Consider the following 19,818-nt stretch of genomic DNA (forward strand, 5'->3'; position numbering starts at 1 on the left):
TAATAATATCATACAAAAGAAGATAATTGAGAAAGCACCCAAATTGAAGATATGTAAAATTAGTATCCTCCCCAAGCCCCGCAACAACAAAGAACTCCAGACCAACCATATCACAACCAGAGAGTATACATCAGGACATTCAAACCTCCAAAGCTATAAATACACTTAGCAACAGAAGATATTAATGCCTACTACCAACAAAAAAGGAAATGAAAGCAAGGGACCGAAAAAAAACCTTAGTTAGGAGGAAGGTTATGAAAATATTCAATAAAAGGTCCCCAGACCTTATGGAACTTTGTATCCGAATTAAGAACTGAATAATGAATTTTTTCAAGGTCTAAGCAGGACATGATATCATTAAGCCATTGAGCATGCGTGGGCGGGGCAACATCCCTCCATCTAAGGAGGATTAAACGTCTGCCCAGGAGAGAAGCAAAAGATAATATTCGACACTTAGTCGAACTCAGACGTAAATCTGTCTTACCCAAAAAACCGAACAAAGCAATTAAAGGGTTAGGTTCTAGGTGGTGAGGGTCTATATCATTATGAGAGGCACAGGGAGACCAGACAGACGGTGTAATAGTCTACAGTGGCGGGGACTGAGGTGGGAAGAGATACAGGTCTATATCATTATGAGAGATACAGGGAGACCAGACAGACGGTGTATTAGTCTAGAGCGGCGGAGACTGAGGGGGGAGGAGATACAGGTCTATATCATTATGAGAGGTACAGCGACACCAGACAGACGGTGTATTAGTCTAGAGCGGCGGGGACTGAGGTGGGAGGAGATACTGGTCTATATCATTATGAGAGATACAGGGAGACCAGACAGACGGTGTATTAGTCTAGAGCGGCGGAGACGGAGGTGGGAGGAGATACAGGTCTATATCATTATGAGAGATACGGGGAGACCACATAGTCGGTGTATTAGTCTAGAGCTGCGGAGACGGAGGTGGGAGGAGATACAGGTCTATATCATTATGAGAGATACTGGGAGACCAGACAGACGGTGTATTAGTCTAGACCGGCGGAGACTGAGGTGGGAGGAGATACAGGTCTATATCATTATGAGAGATACAGGATGACCAGACAGTCGGTGTATCAGTCTAGAGCGGAGGAGACGGAGGTGGGAGGAGATACAGGTCTATATCATTATGAGAGATACAGGGAGACCAGACAGTCGGTGTATTAGTCCAGAGCGGCGGAGACGGAGGTGGGAGGAGATACAGGTCTATATCATTATGAGAGATACAGGGAGACCAGACAGTCGGTGTATTTCTATGGAGCGGTGACAGGTTGGAGCGTGTACAGGCATTGTAGGGAGATGGACATTGCGTCTGTAGAAAGGATGGGTCTGTTCTTTTCTGTCATTTCCGTTCACTGCTTTTCAGGAGGGCAGGGACTGATTTGAACTCAGAGAGTGGGAAGAGCAGGGGTTGGATTAGATCAGGGATAATGACGATTAACAAAGTCACGAAACGATTTTTTTCCCCACAGACGACATGGAAAGTGAACGACCCACACGGAGAGTCCGATCAGACCGAAGCATATGGCTAATCTGCCTTTTAACAGCGACCCTTATTATCACGGGTATCTGCTGGAGGATTCACGGTGAGTTTCACTCCGGTCGCAACGACCAAACCGCAGAGAATAAAAATGGCCACTTTGACATCGACACATTCGCAACATGTCCCAGAAACATCCTTTACTGTGATATCAACGCACCCATCCCTGTGGTTGTGACGGGCCACTTATAATGACTACGACACATCCCTCACAGCGACCCCGACACTACGCCCATCAACACAGAGTTCAACGTGATACCGACACACAACTGCCAACCATAGAACATTACAGCACAGAAGCACGCTTTTTGGCAATTCTTGGCTGTGCTGACCCATTTTTACAGCCTAGTCCCACTGACCTGCAGCTAGACCATATCCCTGCATACCCCTCTCATAAATGTACCAGTCCAAGCTTTTCTTAAATAATAAATGTGAGCCTGCATTCACCACTTCAAAGGACAGTTCATTCCACACTCCCACTACTCTCTGTGTGAAGAAGCCCACACTAATGTGCCCTTTAAACTTTTCGCCCTTCCCCCTTAACCCATGTTCGTCGTTTCTTTTTTCTCCCCTAAACTCAGTTGAAAAAACCTGTTTGCATTCACTCTATCTATACACAACATAGTTTTATACACCTTTATCAAATCTCCCCTCATTCTTCACGCTCCATGGAATAAAGTCCTAACCTATTCAACCTTCCTCTGTAACTCAGTTTCTCAAGTCCCGGCAACATCTTTGTAAACCTTCTCTGCACTCTTTCAACCTTATTAATATCCTTCCCCTAAGTAGGTGACCAAAACTAAACGGAACACTCAAATTCAGGCTCATCAATGTCTTATAAAACCTCGCCATAACATTCCAACTCTTATATTCAATAATTAGATTTATAAAGGCCAATGCGCCGAAAGCTCTGTTTACGACCTTATCGACCTGTGACGCCACTTTTAGAAAATTATGTATCTGTATTCACAGATCCCTCTGATCTACTGCGCTCCTCACTATCCTACTATTTACCTTGTATGTTCAACCTTGTTTTTTCCTTCCAAAGTACAATACCTCACATTTGTCTGCATTAAACTCCATTTTCCATTTGTCATCCCACTTTTCCAGCTGGTCCAATTCCCTCTGCAAGCTTTGAAAATCTTCCTCACTGTCCACTACAACTCCAATCTTTGTATTATTTGCTGATCCAATTCACCACATTATCGTCAAGATCATTGATATAGATGATCAAATAACAATGGACACAGCACTGATCCCTGTGGCACACCACTAGTTACAGGCCTCCACTCAGAGAAGCAATCCTCCACTACCACTCTCTGGCTTCTCCCATTGAGCCAATGTCTAATCCAATTTACTACCTCACCATGTATACCTAGCGACTGAATCTTCCTAACTATCCTCCCTTGCGGGACCATGTCAAAGGCCTTACTGAAGTCCATATAGTCAACATCCACTGCCTTCCCTTCATCTACCTTCCTGTTAACCTCCTCGAAAAACTTTAATTGATTGGTTAAACATGACCTACCACGCACAAAGACATGTTGACTCTGCCTAATAAGTTCCTGCCTGTAGATCATATCTCTTAGTACTCCTTCCAATAAGTTACCTACTACTGACGTCAAACATGCCGGCCTATAATTTCCCGGATTACATTTACAGCTTTTTAAGCAACGGAACAACATGAGCTACCCTCCAATTCTCCGGTACCTCACCCGTGGATACAAACATTTTCAATATATCTGCCAGGGCCTCAGAAATTTCAGCACTACTCTCCTTCAGGTCCAAGGGAATACTCTGTCTGCTCATGGGAATTTATCTACTCTGATTTGCTTCAAGACAGCAAGCACATCCTCCTCTTTAACTGTTGAGGTTCCGAGTCCTCACTACTTGTTTGCCTTATTTCCAGAGGCTCCTTGCAATTCCTTACTAAATACAGATACAAAAAAAAACAAATAAAATCTCCGCCATTTCTTTTGGTTCCATACATAGCCGAATGCTCTGTTCTTCAAGAGGACCAATTTTATCTTTCAATTTTATACTCCTCAAGCACCTTATTTGCTCTTGTCGTGGTTTCTCGTGCCCCACAAACGACCAGACGCAGAAGATTCTTCGAGAAGCATTAAGCTTTAATTTGCAAATCAAAGCTGAGACAGTCAGTGAGCTAGTCGCTGATTGCCCACCGATCATTGTACATAGCATTTTTATAGCAATCTCCTGGTTTAGTTGCATTAGCATATCCAATCGGTCTATAGGTGCGTATGACAAGTACATCCGCCACTATTGTTCTACCTATTGACTTAATCATGTTCTAATCTACATCTCTTAGCTTCCTCTTATTAACACACCATTGCCTTCGACATTCTTAAGATTTCATTCTCCTACTAAATTGGGTACATGCATAGCAAATAGCAAGTTCAAACTACATAATCTACAACAAAGCTGACTACATAGTTTTGGTTACACAGCAAACAAGTTCAAAGCAAAACAACTCTCAGCTACCTCTCATTAACACACCATTGTTTTCTACATTCAATTGGATACATGCATAGCAAATAGCAAACTCAGACTAAATAATCCACATCTCTTAGCTTCCTCTTATTAACACACCATTGTCTTCTACATTCTTAAGATTTCATTCTCTAGCAAATAACAAGTTCAAAGATGACTACATCGTTTTGGTTACACAGCAAACAATGCAACTTTTATACTCCAATACTCCTTGTTGCCTATAACTTTCATACATCTCTCTCTTCTTCTTTATCAGATTTACAATCCACGCTTTTTGGATACTTTCTCATTTCTTCAAATTGCCCCTTTTTTCAGTTCAGTACCTCAACCCGAAGACCTGATCTATCTTTATCCATGACCAAGTTGAAAATAATGGTGTTATGATCACTAGACCCAAAGTGTTCCCCTACACACACTCCCGTCACTTGTCCTAACTCGTTTCCTGGTAGGATATCTACTATTGCATCCTATCCAGTTGGTACCTCTATATATTGATTTAGAAAACTTTCCTGATCGCATTTTACAAACTCTGACCCGTCAGTATGGGAGCCCCAACAATATGTGGAAAAATTAAAATCTCTTACCATCACAACTTCATGTTTCCTGAAGTTGTCTGCTATCTCTCTGCAGTTTTGCAGCTCCAATTCTCACTGACTATCGCGTGTTGTGAAATACAGTCCCATTAATGTGGTCATACCATTCCTGTTTCTCAGTTCCACCCAGATGACCTCAGTAGACAAGCCCTCTAATCTATCCTGCCTGAGCACTACTGTAAAATTTTCCTTGACTAGCAATTCCAACACACACCCTTCATCCCTTTGTCTCTACCAACTCTGAAAATTCGTATCCCAGGAACATGAAGCTGCTAGTCCTGCCCCTCCTATAGACAAGTTTCTCTAATGGCTATGAAGTCATAATTCCATGTGTTAATCCACGCCCTCAGGTCGTCTGCCTTCCTCAAAATACTCCTCGCTTTTAAATAGGCAAACCGCAGAAGATTATTACCACCACACACAGCTCTTCTATTTCTGACTTCTCATGAACTTTTAACATCATATATTTTCACCCCCGCTCCACTATCTGCTCTGGCACTCTGGTTCCCATCCCCTTGCAAATCTAATTTAAACCATCCGCAATTGCACTAGCAAACCTCCCTGCAAGGATATGGGTCCCCCTTTAGTTCAGGTGTAACCCATCTCTATTGTAAATGTCCCACCAACTCAGACGAGATACCAAAGATCCAAAAATCTGGAACCGTACCCCCTATAACAGTTCCTCAACCACGTGTTCATCCTCCAGATCATCTTACACTTACCCTCACTGGCACGTGGCACAGGAAGCAATCTTGAGATCACTCCTCTCGAGGTCCTGCTTTCTAACTTCCAACCGAACTCTCCATACTCACTCTTCAGGACCTCCTCACTCTTTCTTCCAACGTCATTTGTACCGACGAGAACCATGACATCTGGCTGCTCACCCTCCCACTTCAGAATGCTGTGCACAAGATCAGAGACATCCCTGACCCTGGTACACGGGAGGCAACAAACTATCCGGGAGTCTCTGTCACGACTACAGAAACTCCTGTGTGTACCTGTAACTATCAAGTCTCCTATCACTACCGCTCTCCTTCATCTACCTCCTCCCTTCTGCACTGCAGAACCAGACTCAGTGCCAGAGATCCGGCAGTCGCAGCTTGTCCCAGGTAAGTCATCCCTCCCAACAGCATCCAAATCGGTATACATGTTGTTGAGGGGAATGGCCGCAGGGGATCCCTGCTCTGTCTGCCCTTTCCCCCTTCCCTCGCCTGACGATAACCCAATTACCGGTGTCCTGCTTCGTTGCCGCTACTGCCGCCCTTAAACCACTATCTATAAACTCCTCATTCTCGGGATTGAACCGGAGGTCATCCAGCTCCTGTCCAGTTCCCTAACGCGGATTGTTAGGAGCTGCAGCTGGATGCACTTCCTGCAGGTGTCGTTGTCAGGGACAGCGGAGTTCTCCCTGACATCCCACATCCTGCAAGACGAGCATTCCAACATCCTCTCTACTCTAAACTAACGAAACAAAACTTACCGGAACCTACATTTGATAAGGTACCACACGGTAGGCTTATTCCGAAAGACAGAAGGCATGCGATCCAGGGAAGTTTGGCCAAGTGGATTCAGAATTCGCTTTCCTGCAGAAAGCAGAGGGTGTTTATGGAGGGAGTACATTCGGATTGGAGGGCTGTTACTAGTGGTTTCCCACAAGAGTCGGTTCTGGGACCCCTACTTTTCGTGAATTTTATTAACGACCTGGATGTGGGGGTAGAAGTCTGGGTTGGCAAGTTTTCAAACGACACGAAGGTTTGTGCTGTTGTGGATCGTGTGGAGGATTGTCAAAGATTGCAGAGGGACATTGACATGATGCAGAATGTGGGCTGACAAGCGGCAGATGCAGCTCCTCTCGTAGAAGTGTGAGGTGGTACACATTGGAAGGACAAACTCTAAGGCAGAGTATATTGTAAATGGCAGGATACCTGGTCCTTTGGAGGATCCGAGGGATCTGCGGGTATCTGTCCACAGATCCCTGAAAGTTGCCTCACAGATAGATAGGGTAGTTAAGCTTTCATAAGTTGAGGGATAGAGTTTGAGAATCGCGAGGTAATGCTGCGGTTCTATAAACCTCTGGTTAGGCCACACTTGGAGTATTGTGTCCAGTACTGGTCCCCTCACTAGAGGAAGTATGTGGAAGCATTGGAAAGTGTACAGAGGAGATTTACCAGGATGCTGCCTGGTTTAGAGAGAAGAGATTATGATAAGAGATTAAAAGAGTTTGGGCTTTACTCTTTGGAAAAAATGAGGATGAGAGGAGACATGATAGAGGTGTACAAGATATTAAGAGGAATAGATAGAGTGGACAGCCAGCGACCCTTCCCCAGGGCACCACTGCTGAATACAAGAAGACATAGCTTTAAGGTAAGGGGTGGGAATTTCAAGGGGGATATCAGAGCAAGGATTTTTACTCAGAGAGTGTTTGGCCAGTGGAATGCACTGCCTGAGTCAGTGGTGGAGGCAGATAGACGAGTTTAATTTAAGAGACGACTTGACAGGGAGATGGAGGAACTTGAAATGGGGGTTAATATGGGACGCTTGGTTTAAGCGTCGACAAAACATTGTGGGCCGAAAGGATTGTACTGTATTACTCTATGTTTTATGTTCCATAAGACGGACACACAGTAACCGTGATATAACCACGGCCATTACCGTAACACAATCAAGACTCGTCCTTACACCGACACGCCATTCATCATAACATCAACAATGCTGTTACCATAGCACGGTAACGACCTTCAACGAGAGACAGATAAACTCCTATTCGCGACACTGACACGACCGTCACCGTGACACTGAAGTACCGTACACCGTGACAATTTAACGCTCCTCAAAGTGATCAGCTTCGCCCCTCACCATGACAAAGACTCAGAAGTCACTGTAACACCCCATACCGTGACGGTATCACCCCTCAACATTACACAAATGCACCGCTCACTGAGGCAATTGCCCGCACCTCACCCTGACACAGGCAAACCCCTGAACGTGATACCAACACTTAAATTCACAATGACACCGCCATAGTACTCTCTGTGACACCATCACACACCTCGGCGTGACCCTCTCACACAAACCGTGGCCAGGACATATCCTTCACCGTGACACAGACATACGCCTCTCGGCGAGACCAACACATGCCACACCGTGACACTGATACTCCACCCACGGCGACAACACAAGACCCCTCACCTAGACATTATCCTCGCCTTGACATCGAGATACACTTCATTGTGACCCGGCACACCTCCCGCCCGGGCACAGAATCTCCTATCACATTGATAACCCCTCAGCGTGACACAGACACGCCGCTCAAGGTGGCGCCGACGTCTCTCACTGTGCCACCAGCACATCCTTCACTGTGACACCCTTCACCGTGACACTGACACAACACTCTCTGTGACCCGTTCGGTAGCGTGACGCTGACTCACGTGTCACTGTAAACTTTAAACTTCCTTCACCATCTCTCTCAGTGTCACAGATTCGACATTCTTACGAAACATGTCACCGAAACTCTAATCTGACCGATCTTAAACGAATGAACAGCGATCTCCGTCACCAGCTCACTGAGATGGAAACGAAGTACAGATCTGTCAAAGAAGCCAAGGCTCAAATCTGTGAATTGTTGACCAGCAGAAGAGGTGAGGCATCATCCCGCTCTTTCACCCGCTCCTCATCACAGGGCAGGCATGGAGAGAGGAAGCGTCACTCTGTGCTTGACATCGGGAGTGTGTGATGAGATGGTATGGAAAATGATTCACTCTGTGTTTGACCCGGCGAGAATGATGGGACTGCGTGGAGGGAGTTCCCCTCTGTCACTGAATCTAGGAGAGTGTGCTGGGACGTTGTGGAGGTGGATTCACTCTGTTTTTGAACATGGGCTTGTGACACGTAACATTGCTGCTTCACACTATGTCTCACTCCGGGAATGTCTGATGGAACGGTATGGATCCAAGTTCATTCTTTGTCTGACAGCGGGATCGTGTGATGGGAAGTGCCCAGAGAGATTCGCCCCATGTCTGAACTCTGAAGTGCGTTATGGGACCGTGCACAGAGAGTTTCACTCTGTGTGACGGGACGGAACAGAAGGGGCTTCACTCTGTGACTGAATCCGAGAGTGAGTAATGGGACGGTGCAGAGGGAGGTTCACTCTGCATCTGACTCGTAGAGTGTGTAATGGGATCGTAGGGATAGAGAGCGTCTGTGTCTGACTCGAGGTTTTTGTGAAGGGACAGTGCAAAGGAACCTTCATTCTATGTGACACCGGATTCTGTGATTGAATGTTGAGGAGGGAGTCTGACCCCGTGAGTGAACTTCACTTTGTGTGTGAACACAGGGAGGTGTTGTGAGACGATATAGAGAGAACTTCATTCAGCTACTCGCCAGAGAGTGCGATGGGACGTAAGGAGGGGGACTCGTGCTAGACTCGGGAGTGTGTGATGAGACCGAGTGGTGGCAGCTTCCCTCTGTGTTTTTTCACTCTGCTCTGTGATGTGATTGGAAACTGCAGAGGGAGAATATGCCGTGTGTGCTGAGGAAGTTTCTTTTTGTGTCTTACCGCTGAAGTGTGTGATGGGGCAGTGGAGAGAGAGAGATTCACACTGTGTCTGACAAGGCTGTGTGTGATTGGACTCTGCGGAGGGATATAAATTTTGTCGGTTGACCCAGGGAGTGTGTGATGGCACGGTGCGGAGCGAGCTACACTCTGTGTCTGTCCACAAGAGCGTATCATTTGACAGTGAGCAGCCTGCAGTCGGAAACCATGTGCGTCTGATGGGGCCGTGGAGAGAGACAGAGTCAGTGAGTGTGTGTGTGAGAGAGAGAGAGAGAGAGAGAGAGAGAGAGAGAGAGAGAGAGAGAGAGAGAGAGAGAGAGAGAGAGAGAGAGAGAGAGAGCTTCACTGTGTCTGACCCCGGGTGTCTGCGATGGGAGAGTGTGGAGGGTACTTCACTCTGTGTCCGACCCAGAGGCTGCGTGACGAGGCGCAGTGGAGTGAGCTTAATTCCGTGTTTGATCTAGGGGTCTGTGATTGGACGGTGTGGAGGAAGCATCGCTCTGTTTCTGTCACACCGAGAGTATGATAGGACGGTTTGGAGCGAGCATCAGTTTGAGAGTGTTTCAGCGGAGGAGTAGAGGCAGCCTCAATCGGTGCCTGACTGGAGATTCTGTGTCTCTCCCCGGGCGTGTGCGATAAGACAGTGTGGTACGGAATTCACTCTGTGTCTTGACACCGGAAGTGCGTGATGGATGGTTTGGTGGGAACTTCACTCCGCCTGATCCTTGTAATTTGTGCGATAGTACGGTGTTGGTGGAGATTCACTCTGTGCCTGACCTCAGGTGTGCGTGATGGGACCGCATGGAAGGAGATTTACTCTGTGTGTCAGCCGGGTGTGTCACCGTTCCTTGTTCCTGATTTTCAGAGCAAACGTGTTCCAAGGACTGGGTCCCAAATACAGACCGGTGTTATTACGCATCCAAGTTTGAAACATCTTTCCGCAAAGCGATTCAAGAATGTTCAAACCATGATTCAAGGCTGCTGGAAATCAATTCAAGGGATGAAGCGGTATGTGTCACAGAGCGAGAAAATCCCACAGTAACACAAGAATCATCACGCACCAGCGGGGTCAGACACAGAATGAATCTCCCTCCACACCGTCCCATCACACACTCCCGGAATCAGACACAGAAGGAATACCCACCATACACTCGCAGCCCACACTCACGGGGTCAGACACAGAGAGAATCTCCCTCCACACCGTCCCATCACACATTCCCGGGGTCAGACACAGAGCGAATCTCCCTTCACACTTTTCCATCACACACTCCCAGGGTCAGATACAGAGTGAACCAACCATCACAGATTCCTGTTGTAATCAACAGAGAGGAGCTACGTAGATAATTTTCAATTCTTGGCATTAATGAAATAAATTTATTTTCCCAGAGCTTTGTATCGCACAGAGTTTTGTATAAAACCCGTTCATACTGGATTGGAAAATGCGAAGTCGGGTGAGATTTGAACTGATCTCTGGGGTGGGGGATGGGGTTTGTTTACTTAATGAAGTGGTTTTGTGGGAACAGGGAGGCGCTTTGGGATTTGTTTGTAGATTGACGTAGGTATAGGGTTGTGTGATTCACCGGGGTAGGATGGTACAATGGGAACATTTTGGGGCCGACACATGTCTGTCGGGGAAGGACAGGGCAGTGGGAATATTTCGGAAACTGTCAAGTGGCAGTGTGGAGAGATCAGTACACAGGGATTATTCTGGTACTGACGCATGTCGCTGAAGAGGGCTCGGTGCAGTGGGATATTCGCCGGGCTGTGAGGAGAGGGTGCAACAGTGGGATTCGAGTGGCTTAGATCTGAGGGGCGAGAGAAGGAAAACTGGATTAGTTTGGAGACCGATACAGGGCGGTGGCACACAGTTGGTTAACGGGATTAGTTTGCGAACTGACGCAAGGATGTGGGGGAGAGGGTGCCAGTGGTGTAAGTCTGGAGGCGGACCAGAGGCTGAGGGGAGAGCGCGGTGTAGTGGAATATGTTAGGAGACAGACAAGAAGCTCTGGGTAGAGGAAGGGGCAACGGGATTAACCTGGGTCCGGCACAGGGCTGAGGGAAGAGTGTGGAACAGTGGGATTCATTTCGAGACAGACATAACTCTGCGGTGAGACGGTGGGACTGTGGGGTCTGTTAGGGGACTGAGACAGATCAGAGTGGAGCGGGTGGGCCTGTTCGATTCGTATGGGGACTGACAGTGGACTGTGGTGAAGAAGCGGTTCAGTGGGATTATATTGGGGGACAAAGGGCTGTGGGGAGACATTGGAACTGGCTATCTGTCTGGGTACTGACACGGGGCTGTGGGGAGAGACTGGTTGAGTGAGATGAGTTTGGGGACTGACAGGCTGTTAGGAGAGAGCGATTTCATGGGATTAGCTTGTGGACGGTCTCGGCTCGGGTTCTCTGCTGGAGCTGTTTTGTCTCTGTTGAAATTGTTTAACTCTCTTGGATAGGAATGTGGGTTTGGCCCTCCTGCACAATGAGTCCCCGGGGCCGTCCGTCTGCAGAGACTGCGAGTCGTACGTAAGAGGTAGCCCTTGTGATCGTCATCGGCGTTTCATCTGCGAGAAATCGGCACCTTTGTTCCCGGATGTTCCTGAAAAGATCCAGGGTCTGTGCCAACAGCCAGTGGAGTCGACATGAATCAAGTGACCCACCATATTTTCTCCTCCTTCTCTCCCCTTCACTGTCACACCTAAATCCTTACAAATTCGCTCAGCATCCTCTCCGCCCCTCCCTCCTACATCTCCTACTCGGCGCCATCATATTATCTCCAACAGACAGCGACAAACCTCTCTCGCCGTCTATCCACTTCGTTCTCGCCATTACCCCCGTCCCGCTCTTCCTAGTTCACTCTACCTTCCTCTCTACCCGTCAGCTCTCCTTATTCTCACGAACATTATCCGCCCGCACTTTCTCTGCTCCCTCTACCCACCTCTTACACCTCACTTCCCTTCCTTCCCCCAGGTACTCTCTAACTCCCTTCCCCGTTCTCTCTAAACCCTCGATCTCCCTGATCTCTCTCTCTTTCTGTTTTCCACTCACTCTCACCTCAATCCTGTGCCGTCTGGTTCTCGTTAACCCAACCCTGGGTGAAAGTCTGTGCGCATTCCCTCTGTCTGTGCCCCTCTCGGGTTTATGGAACTCTGTAAGGTTATAACTACGCTCCAGGGAATAAAGTCCCAACCTTCCCTCCCTCCCAACATAACTCAGTCCTCCGAGTTCCGGCAATTTCACCGTAGAACTCCCTGTACAATATATCCAGTTCACTGACATTTTTTTTCCTAAAGCAGGGCGGCCTCACCGACGTCTTGTACCACGGCAACGTGACCTCCCGACTCCGGTACTGAGTGTGACTGGTGAAGACCAGCGTGCCAAGTGTCCTGTCCACCCTATCGGATGTTTTACACAAGAATCGCTATTTCAATTATCATCTGAAGCTTATAACCCCTGGAATTTGTAATTTTGAAGCATCAACACGGCGCAAAGATGTACAATTAATGTAAATTGCAAATATTAATAAACACCGCAGAAATGTCGAGTTCCTGCTGATGCGTTGAAAGATGTGATGGGGCAGGGGAAGAAGCTGTTCCTGAATCGCTGTGTGTGGGTGTTCTGTCTCCCGGAGCTGTCAAATACTCCTGCTATAATACGACGTCCAATCCCGTTATCATTCCCGTGAACCATCTCCAATGTCTCACATCCCCTGTGAGATAAGCGATCGAAACCTGCTCACAAACTCCAAATGTGACCTCAACAGTGACGTATTGAGCCTGAGAATGACGTCCTTGCTTTCACGTCCCAGTCCTCTCGAAATGAATGCTGTCATCGCGTTTACTTCCTCACCACCGGCTCAAGCTGCAGGTTAAACTTCTGGGAAAGCTGCACGAAGTCTCCCAAATCCCTCTGCACCGCAGATTGTTTTTAACCCTTACATACTCTGCCGGTCATGTTTGACCCGTTTTGAAATTTGACAACAGTAAAAACAGCCCAAATGCCAATTTTAGCCGAAATTTGATGACTTTTCCTGAAGTTACCCAAAATGCCCAAACATGGAAATATTTAAAAATCTTAAATTTTTTACAGGTGCTACAAATTTTTGTACATTGAGGCTGCTCCGGGTCAAATTTGACCCGAACCTACTGAAATGGATTTCAGATTTCTGAAACATTGATTCAGGATTAATCACCCACTTACTAATGTCAGATAGGCTATTTATACATTCTAAATAGATCTGCGGTTCAAAGTTTGTTTCGACAGTTGTTATGAGGGGATTCTTGAGTAGGTAATAATTGACCCAAACCATTCTATGAAGGCATAGAATAAGAACAGGTTGCCTGGGTTTAAAAAAAAAATTCCATTTAGAAAACAGTCTACGCTTTTATTTCTTATTTTCAAATTGCATGCCCATACGATTCCGGGCACTGTATTCTATTTGCCACGTCTATCCTCATTCTCCTAATCTGTCTGAACCCTTCACCAGCCACCCTGTGTCCTCAATACAACCTGTCGCTCGGTAACGTTGCTACCGACTGTGGTTTCCGGATGAGTCTATCTTCCCATTGCAGAGGAACGGGCCCCAGTCCGGGATTTGGAGTCGGTGATTGATACTGGGAGCATGTGCACGCTGAATAATCCACTTCCTGTCACGCGCACTCACAGTATCCAGGACAGAATTCCAGACGACTGGGACGGCGGAGTGCTGGGGATTGCTGAGAGTGGAAAGGGGAGGACGGAGGGGGTTTAGCTCTCCTATTGACCTGGGGAGTGGGTGATGGGACTGTGTGGAGGGAGATTCACTCTGTGTCTGACCCCGATAGCACGTGATGCGACAGTGTGGAGGGAGTTACATTCACTGACTGACTCCGGAATTGCGTTATACGACTGTGAGTGGGAGCTTCACTCCTTTTCCAAAACGTTGGGACAGCGCAGAGGGAGCTTCAATCCCTGTCTGACCCGGACCTTGTGTGATGTAATGTTGGTGAGGAAGCTTCTCTCAGCGTCTGACTCCGGGTGTGTATGATGAGATGGTATGGAGGAGTCTCGCTCAGGGTCTGACTGACGGTGTCAGAGAGTCATATATATTTTCCGCTTGGGACAGCCTCCAATTAGAGTTCGGGAGAGAGGAAATGTGTACATTATAAACCAGTGCCTCGCGTTTGTTTCAACAACAAACGATCCGCAAGGCGGGTTCATCAGCAAGAGAAAATAAAGATAGAAACATAGGAACATAGAAAAACTACAGCACAATGCAGGCCCTTCGGCCCACAATGTTGTGCCGACAACGTCACAACCTTAAAAAATATTACTAGGCTTACCTCTTGCCCTCTATTTTTCTAAGCTCCATGTACCTATCCAAAAGTCTCTTAAAAGACCCTATTGTATACGCCTTCACCACCGTTGCGGGCAGCCCATTCCACGCACTCACCACTCTCTGAGTAAAAGACACCACTGCCATCTCCTCTATAACTACTCCCCAACACATTGAACCTGTGTCCTCTTGTGGCTCCCATTTCAGCGCCGGGAAAAAGCCTCGGACTGTCCACACGATCAATGCCTCTCATCATCTTGTCGTTATACGATGACTCTCTGTCAGGTCATATTGGGAGGAAAATAGACCGAATGTCCAGTTCGCAGGAAACTGGGTGACGGTCCGGAGATTCAAAGTGGTTAAACATCCAGGTCCAGTACAGCGTCCCCCTGTGGCCAACCGGCTCAATAACAGGTATGCCAGTTTGTACAGACTGGATATACGGGATATCCAGGACGGATATAGACGGGATAACCCGTCGGGATAGACGGGTTAAAATAGCCAAGTGGAGATATGTCTCACAGGTCAGGACGACACATGAACATCCATGAATACAGCCAAACGAGACAGCGTTACTCCATAAACAAGGTGCAAAACGCATTATCAGCATTCAAACACGGCAGAAGGCACAGAAATATGTATAAAATAGAAAAATAAAAACTACCCACGCAGTTTGAAGCCTTGGTTCAACTGAATACCACTGATATCTGCAGTCGACCACAACAGAGCCTGTCGTCTGCCGAGTGAACACTGGGGGGCAGCACAGACTCCTGCACTTCCACTGCCAGCGAGCAACTCTCTCAGTTTACACAACCACTTGAGTTGAAATAATATCTCAGCGGGATTTCCTGGCATAAAAGAGGTCATAAAACTAGAGTTACAGGGGGGTGAAAACCGTAATGCCATCACAGATAGAAGAAAGCTTGTTGGAACAGATGTCGTTACGGCCTCAGACGAAGTCAGGAAGCAAAAAGTTCAGCCTGCTGGGACTCACGTTCTGAGCTGCCTACGTTTCATTGCAGGAAGTATTGTACGAAAGGCAGATGAGCTCAGGGCGGGGGGTCAACGTCTGGAAGTATGAGATTGTAGCCAATAGTGAGACTCGGTTGCAGGAGAGGCAGGACCGTTCGCTTAATATTCCGGATTTCGGCTGTTTTAGTCGCGCTAATGAGCAAATAAATCAAAGGTGAGGGGCGGCTTTACAGTCAGGGAAAATGTCACGGCGGTGCTCAGTCAGGAGAGACTGGGGAACTCGTCCCGGTGAGGATTTTTGGGAAGAACTCAGGATTAAGAAAGGTATGAACTCGATCATGGGGCGATATTATGAATTACCTAATAGTCGCGGGGATTCAGATGAACAAATCTGTAGAGAAACATTAGGTTGTGATATTGGGTGATTTTAACAGGTATTATCTGTGAGCTCCATACCGTGAAAGGACCAGTGGGGTAGTTTCTCAAATGTTTTCAAGAAAGTTTCCTTAATCAGTAGGTAGATAATTCCAACCAGAGAGTGCAATACTGGATCTCCTCCTGCGGAATGGAACAAGGCAGGTGACAAATTTGCATCACGTGATGATATTGCCATTAGATTCAAGGTGATTATGGAAAAGGGCATTTATGACCTCGGGTTTAGTTCTAAATTGAATTAAGGCTGACTTATTTGGCGGCAGGAATGATCTGGCAAGTGTGGATTCGGCCAGGCTGTTTTCGGGCAAAGATGAACCTGCTATGTTGGAGCACAAGCGCTGTTTCATAAGAGTACTGGGAGGTGTCGGATCACAACCAACAGCGCTGGAAATGGATCTCCTACGGTTGAGCACTGAGTGTTCAGCACGAGTTCCTGAATTACAAACTTTCCAGGAAGGATTGTGACAGGCAGAAACTGTCAGTCCGAGTCTTAAAGTGAAAGTGACAGCTACGCACACTCCAAATGAGGCCTCAGCAGAGAGTTAAAATTAAATCCTTGCCCGGTAAATGAATGCGAACCTTTTATTTGCCTTCCTCACCACCGAGTCCTTGAACAATCCAGCCTGTTGGTGGCAAAGGTTTTCAGTGCCCTACCTGGTACACATTCGGAACCCGGTGACCTGCGAGGGTTCACCCACCTGAGGGATGATTCTTACATCGACCTTCGAGACAAAGGTCACAGAAGAGAAGGGGGCGAGCAGAGCCGGACCTGGTGCCCCTCTCGAACGTCTTTTTCAAGAGCGAGGTGACTTCTCAACCCAAATACTTACTCAATTCCAACCTTCGTCTCCGTCATCTCATCCCTCTCTGACATCCGATCCGTTTTATGTTACCCCATCCATCCGCTAAAACCATCCCCGACTCCGTGACTCCCCCTTACTGTGCACCACTACCCATTTCAGTTGTTCTCACTTCTCCTACTATTCCTCTCCTCCGTCTCTGTCAATCCCTCCCTCTCCCCCAGTCTCGGTTGGTCCCAGGACAGATCCACTGAGATGCTGACACCCGGCAACACAGGAACCTAAAAACAGACCATGAGATATCAGAGCAGAATTAGGCCATCGAGTCTGCTGCGCCATTTCATCATGTCTAACCCAGGTCCCCCTCAGCCCCAATCTCCTGCCTTTTCACCGTATTCCTTCATGCCCTGAGTAATCAACAATCTGTCCACCTCTGACTTCAATATATCTAAAGTCAGACTCCACAGCCGCCTGTGTAACCTGTTCTACATATTTACCATACTGTGAGGAAATAAATTCCTCCTGTGATGGGATCTTACGTTTTATTCGTTATGGACTGTGCCTTTAAGGAGAGAGAGGGAGAGAGAGAGAGAGAGAGAGAGAGAGAGAGAGAGAGAGAGAGAGAGAGAGAGAGAGAGAGAGAGAGAGAGAGAGAGAGAGAGAGAGAGAGAGAGAGAGAGAGGAGAGAGAGAGAGAGAGAGAGAGAGACAGAGACAGAGGCAGAGACAGAGAGACGGAATACAGTGTTACGAAAAGCAGCTGTCTTCTGCTGCTGCCCGTGTTGTTATGGAGAGAGAGGAGGAGTTACATGATGGACAGCTGCTGTTCAGCGTGTGTAAGGTCGACTGTCTTTCTGGCAGACAAACAGAAGAGACTCACAGAGGCTGGTGACGAAGGAGTCACTGGATGAACTCTTCGAGTGCACACGAGGGTGGTTTGAGGGTCGATCAAGTGAGATTGATCAGAGGCCGTCACAGTGAGTGCAAGGGTGACGCTGTGCAAACTACCGGTGTGTTTAACCCTGGCCTGGGTTAGTAGATTTTCCACTGAAGACGGTACCCTTAGGGCAGTCACATTTGACTAACTTGAAGAATTCAGAGGAGAACGGCAAGACCGACGAACCCTGTTTGTTCAGATTACAAATACCTCTCTCTCAGCTCAGTTCTGTGGTTTGAACTGAACTTTCTTACAGACCATCGTCAGACTGTAACTCTTGCCTGACGAACTTGAATGAGTTTGGGAACTTTATTTTATTCGCCTATATCAGCATAACTCTGCTAACTTTCGATTTACCTGGTTTAAAATGCTATATTAAGTGGTTGCTAATTGAATAATGTTTGCTAACAGCAAAACCAGACTCCAGGTCTATTCTATTGCTGCTGATGGGTTTTATCACACACATTTACGTGTACCTGACTCTCCCAATCTCCGTTCTGAAAGGACGGACCTCCATTCCGATGTGGGTCCGCTGGTATTGACTGTCCCGCCACCGGGAACCTTCTCTCCACATCTACTTTATCGATATCTTTAAACATTCGATCATTTCCAACAACAACATCCGTCCCCCTCATTCTTCTGAGATCCAGCCATCAAAGGCATTACATGTTTGACTATTTTGCCTTAACTCTGTGTAATGTTCAATTCAATGGGCATCGCAAACACGCTGACACCCCTACACGCAACATACAGTGTCACAGGGCAAGAATAATATCGAACAGTTCACAAAATGCCTGCCTCCAGCATAAACTTACAAGAATACTGGAGAAAAGTTCAAGGACATTGGTTCTGAAATTATCTGTGAATGAAACAACCTTCTGATATCTAACAACTCCAAATCATTGAATCTGTTCGCATCCTGAGATTAGTGTGTGAGGACATATTTGCCGACACCACCCTAAATCTGCGTAATCCCAAAAATCAGTGCTCTCTGCATACACGCTGTCTCCCAAACATGCATAATAGATTATCTCAGAGCGGGAATCATTTCAAATCGATCAGAAAATGACTGTTTCGACATTAAAATCAGAACGCATCCCGAAATGAATCTGCAATTCCAGATCGTTTGACACACACAGAACTGGGTGTAACCTGTGCACCTCCATGTTAGACAACAGACGCCTAAATCTGCGCACAATCCCAAGTCCGTATTCAACCATAAATCTGTGCGCATGACCGAGTAAGAGCTCGCCCTAAATCCATATGCACCCCAATCCTGACGACAAACTCACATGCACGCTGGATTATCCTAAATCACGAGTCGGGTCAAACAGTTCACAAAATAGCTTCGCGTTCAAAAATCTAAAACAAACTTCCAAGTTCTATTATTAAAGTATCTATAAGTGAAACAACCTTGTAATTTGTCACGCCCCCCAATCCACCGACACACCCAAATCCGTGTGTACCCAAACTCGCCGCGCACATGTCAAAATCTCTGAGAACCCCAAAATCCGAGTCCGCCCCTATATGTACAATTGTTTATCCCAGAGAGAGAAACATTTCAAACATTTCACAAGATAGCTTAATCCGCTTTAAAAAATAGCAAGAACAAGGCTCAACGTTAAAGTGCATTATTTATCCGAATATCTGTAAAAGAAACAATTTGAATTTTGGCATTATACCAAATTTCTCCGACAAACAAAATCCACGTGCACTCCCAAATCTGTATGCACACCCAAATGGGTGCGCACTCCGAACCAGTCAACACCTCCCACTTGCAGATTATCCGAGAGGAGAAATAATTTCAAATAGTTCAGAAAGTAGCAACTTCCAACTTAAAAATCACAGCAAGAGCAGAGTAGAAAACTCTTTTCTTTCAGTGTAGAAAAAGTGTATGCATTAATAAAGTACCTATCAATGAAACAACCGTGAGATTTGTCAGGACCCCAAATCCAAAGACACCCCAAATCCGGGAGCATCTAAGACCGTGTACATCACCAATCCTGCTGATACTCACGTATACACATTTGATTTTCCCAAAGGAAGGGTCACTTTAGAGTGACAGCATTCACCTTAAAGAAATCGCGAGGACATAGTGCAGCTATTATTAAACAGACTATAACTTTGAGATTCACCACGACCC

At 46.8% G+C, this 19,818-nt stretch overlaps 1 long non-coding RNA gene across 1 annotated transcript; it reads left to right on the forward strand.

Moving 5' to 3' along the window:
* The first annotated feature begins 10,611 nt into the window (after window positions 1-10,611).
* On the forward strand, window positions 10,612-12,675 carry LOC140719921 (uncharacterized). Its single transcript, XR_012097040.1, has 3 exons — window positions 10,612-10,672; window positions 11,675-11,869; window positions 12,515-12,675. It is a non-coding gene; the product is annotated as an uncharacterized lncRNA (long non-coding RNA).
* The last annotated feature ends 7,143 nt before the right edge of the window (window positions 12,676-19,818 follow it).

This window comes from Hemitrygon akajei, unplaced genomic scaffold, assembly GCF_048418815.1.
Source record: "Hemitrygon akajei unplaced genomic scaffold, sHemAka1.3 Scf000033, whole genome shotgun sequence".
NCBI classification, from domain to species: domain Eukaryota; kingdom Metazoa; phylum Chordata; class Chondrichthyes; order Myliobatiformes; family Dasyatidae; genus Hemitrygon; species Hemitrygon akajei.